This window comes from the organism of the source record quoted next, unplaced genomic scaffold (assembly GCF_019419815.1).
Source record: "Pyrus x bretschneideri cultivar Hongxiangsu unplaced genomic scaffold, Pyrus_bretschneideri_v1 Contig14, whole genome shotgun sequence".
Lineage (NCBI taxonomy): Eukaryota > Viridiplantae > Streptophyta > Magnoliopsida > Rosales > Rosaceae > Pyrus > Pyrus x bretschneideri.
In genome coordinates this window covers 5482412-5486908 of record NW_025999435.1, presented here as the reverse complement: position 1 = coordinate 5486908, position 4497 = coordinate 5482412, and positions in this window count along the sequence as shown.

Sequence of the window (4497 nt, the reverse complement as noted above, 5' to 3'; positions counted from 1 at the left end):
ATATACAGGTTCAAGGGCAAATTAACAAATATAGTTTTATTTAAATTGGGCACTCCTACCACTCTTATTTACAGATTTGAACATAACTAATTTTTTATTTGTGTTTGAAAAATTATATGGGCTTTTCCATCGCATTCTATATCTGAATGTTGATTTTTGTTACACTGGAAATTGAAATTGAAGCTCGTATCTGTTTGATTTTCGTTCATCTTCTCCGCTGCGTTTATCAATTTGATTTTTGTTCAGCTTCTTGGAGCACCGAAGCTTCCCCATAATCTTGTCAGCGGTGACCCCATTCCTCATCCAATTTTATCTGGGCTACTAAATCTGACGTCGCATATCTAGAATTTGAGGGTTGACGACCTAGACGACCTCCCATGTCGACAGCGCGAGGAGGACATAAGAGAAAGAAAGACGAAGAGAGGAGAACTTTTGGCCGTGGAAACGGAGTTGGGAGAGCCGCTGGAAATTGGGTGTCGGAGGGTGAAGATGGATGGGGTTTGGTCGTGACACACCCCAACACGATGACCGGCTAGCTATGGGGCCGTTGCGCTGGCCAACACCAAGTTGACAATGTGACCTCATGGCGAGATGACGAAACCCCATCAACTTAATGATGAAGGCTATAGTAAGGAAATAATGATGTGAATAATTTGATTATGGATCTACTACTAGAAATTTAATGCGCAATCTTAGCATTCATTGGTTATTCATGAATAATCTCATTTTTTAAGTATTCAACCATTTCATTTTACCAAGTTCAATGTTAGTCAGATTAGTCAACATTTTATATGTTTCGATGCAACAACAAGATGTTATTTGTAACAAGTAGTTTTGTTGGTTGTTTAATTGGTCACATTTTATTTATGAAATTGGTTGGGTTGGTATTAGGCTAATACAATAAAATAATTCTATTAGATCTAATGTACTTGTTAGATCTAGTAAGTATTTTGTGTCAAAATTGAGAAATTATAGAGCTCAAATATTTAGTATTCTCTTATTTATTACATGTGTATACTATTTGAACCAAATTGGCTTTTTATTAATTTTAATTTAAATTATTCTACAAATCCTAAACAACCTCTCTAGTTGAGGACACAAGTCCAGGAATGCAATCCCATTATTACCACATCAATCCAAAGCTTATAGCAGTGCCTTTCCCCTTTGCCTCTGATTGTCTAATAAGGTTTTGGGAGGTGGGCTACCCGTTTTTTTTTTTTTTTTTTAATACATTGATATTTTTATATTAAGAGGAGGGGGAGTTCAGTTAAGCCATACAACGGGCAACCTAATTTGGCATCGAATTTGCCATCCACGAGATTTGAACCTAAGACATCTCACTTCCAAGTAAAGAGGAATACCACCAGACCGTAGTACTGAGTGATGGTTACTTGGTATTACGTGTGACCATAAGTTATAAAGGCTACAAATAATGTCTGTGGTTTTGACATGGTTTATAAAAGCCAATGACTTTTCATTTAGTAAAACACCTTTCGATACATCACATATGCTATTGTGAGTGACAATTTTACAGATCGGCTGCCACTTTGTTGAAACCATCTGACTCCGTCGCTGTCTACTTTAACATTGGAGGCATATGGAGCTAGGGGTGGGTTTAGTACAGATGCCGTACCAAAACCTCGTACCAATTACCGTACCAAACCTTTGATTTGACAAAATCTATTACTATTACTGTACCAAACTTTTGGTATATCGAAGTTTGGTATTGCCAAATAGTTTGGTTGGCATGGTATGACAATGGTAATTGCCACTTTGTTTTGGGAGAAAATTTGTTTTTGTTTTTTAACCCAATTCAATGGAAAAACTTTTTTTGTACCTTTATCTCATACATTGTAACCTAAATTCATCTATTATTTATCATTCACAATTCACACACAAAATAATTCAAATGATGCATCAAGATTCATGATGAAAATTAAGCTTACAATCCCAATAGAAGTTACGAACCAAAACAAATAGAAGTTAACAATCCAAATAGAAATTAACAATCCAAATAGAAGTTGAAGTTTCAAACCAAATGAAAATTGGAACTAAACTTCAAAAAGTAAAATTCATTGATCAATTCTTCAAGCTTGAGATGTCGAAACTTTTGGAGGAGACATTGAACTTCTAGAAGATTGAGTTTGTGTCAAGCCTACATTACAAACAAATAAAACATATTAGTAGCAAGAGAATTAAAGTTAAAAACCATTTAATAACGAATTTATTAAAAAATTTATTGGAATTGTTATTAGCACTCTAAAAATCTCATTTAGCACTCCAAACTTTCTATAATTAGTAAGAAAAATGCATTTGTGAGGAGTGTAGAATGAGATTTTTGGAGTGCTAATAACAATTCTCAAAATTAAAGCACATCTTACTTGTTTCCACATTTTCCATTTCCTTGTAAATGTAGTATATCTTCCGTTGGTTCTTTGTAGAAGTTTACTTCATCCGCCTTAGGCCAATCACTGGTACACACTAGTACCTCTACTATTTTGGGAGTCAAGGATGCCCTAAAAGGGTCCACAACCCTCATCCCTAGGCTAAATGCATTTTCATTAGTAACAGTAGAAGTAGGGATTGCAAAGATATCATTGGCTATTTGTGAAAGAATTGGGAACTCTTTTGTGTTTGATTTCCACCAACTCAAGAGATCAAAGTCACCAACAACAATGCTAATATAAGTAGACTGTTGTAGCCCATTTTAAGACAAGGGGAAGGGGGCCGGCGACATAGAGAGAAAGAAGAGAGATGTGTTTGTAGAATTGTGTAGAGGAGGGATGTGTGTGCTATTCTCCCCTACATAGTTCCTTTATTTATAGTAAGAAGATGGAGAAGAAATCCTTCATCCCTAAGGAATACAAGTTCATATAGGAAAAAATAACTACAATCAAATCTAATCTAGGATTTACATAATCACACTTAAACTAGGAAAGTTTTCAATACTCATCCTTGAGTGTGTAAATACTCAAGGTAGATTCAGCATTATGTAGAAGTTGAGAAAGTCGACTCGTTGGCACTGATTCTGGGAACAAAACTATTCTCAATAAGGTAGGAACTTGCATAAAGAAGTAAGTCTCACTAAAAAACCTTAAGGCTATGGCAAAAACCCGAGTAAGGACAAAATCCATAGTCTAAGGAAAAATGCATGAGTAATGCAAAGTCAAATAAAAAGTCTACGAGACGTTATCAGAGATATAATCAACCCAAGGTAGGTGCCTTGTTAAAACCTAGTTAGGTAGCAAAAACCCAATGGGAATGCTCCTAATCGTAGGGAAAAAGAGTACATTAAGATCAAGCAAGTATTCTTCGGGATACTCCTCCTAAATGCAGTCGTGATCTTATATACGATGTTACAACTCAGAAAGTTTACGCATACCAATTCCATGAACAAGCTTCTAAAACGTCGCCTTTGATAGTGATTTGGTGAAGAGGTCGACTAGATTGTTTTGTGAACGGATTTGTGTGACTTTAATCTTCTAATGCTTTTGTTGTTGATATGAGAAGAAGAACTTCAGCGTAATATGTGTGGTGCTGTCTCCTTTGATGTAACCCTTCTTGAGCTATTTGACGCATGTTCCATTTCCTTCATAGATCATCGTTAGGACATCAATGACGAGGTAAAGATCGTAAGAGCTTCGAATATGGCCCAAACTGCTCTAAACCAAAAGCAATCCTGAGTTGCTTCATGTAAGGCGAGAATTTTAGCATGGTTAAACGAAGTGGCAACTAAGGTCTGTTTAGTTGACCTCCAAGAGATTGTGGTTCCTCCAACGGTAAAGACATAACCCGTTTGAGAACGCGCTATGTGCGGATCAAATAAGTATCATACATCGGCATAACCAACAAGGCGAGTATTGACTCGAGAAGTGTAGCGTGTGGCATCACTTGAGGATCCTTAGGGATAAAACAAGCCAAAATCCGTAGTACCCTTATGGTAGCAGAAAATGTCTTTAACACCAATCCAGTGTTTGCGTGTTGGTGCATTACTGTATCTTGCCCAAAGATTAACAATGAAGGAGATGTCGAGTCTAGTGCATTGAGCTAAGTACAATAAAGCGCCTATCATAATTAGATTAGGAACTTCAGACTCCAAAATCTATTCATTATCGTTCTTTAGACAGAAGGGATCTTGTTTTGCATCTAGCGATCAAACGACCATATGAGTACTTGAAGGCTTCGCTTTATCCTTGTTAAAGTGGTGCAACACCTTCTAGGTGTAGTTCATTTAATATATTAAGATTTCATCCAAACGGTGCTCTATCTCAAAACTGAGATAGTATCGTGTCTTTCCTAGATCTTTCATCTCAAATTCCGACTTCAGGTGCGCATCAGTTTTCGCGAATTCTTCAGAAGTTCCAATAAGGTTCATGTCATCGACATATACTGTGACTATCGCAAACCAGAATGTGACTTCTTAATGAACACAGAAGGGCATAGTTTGTTGTTCATAGAGCCCTGACTAGTCAAATACTCACTCAGACGGTTATACCA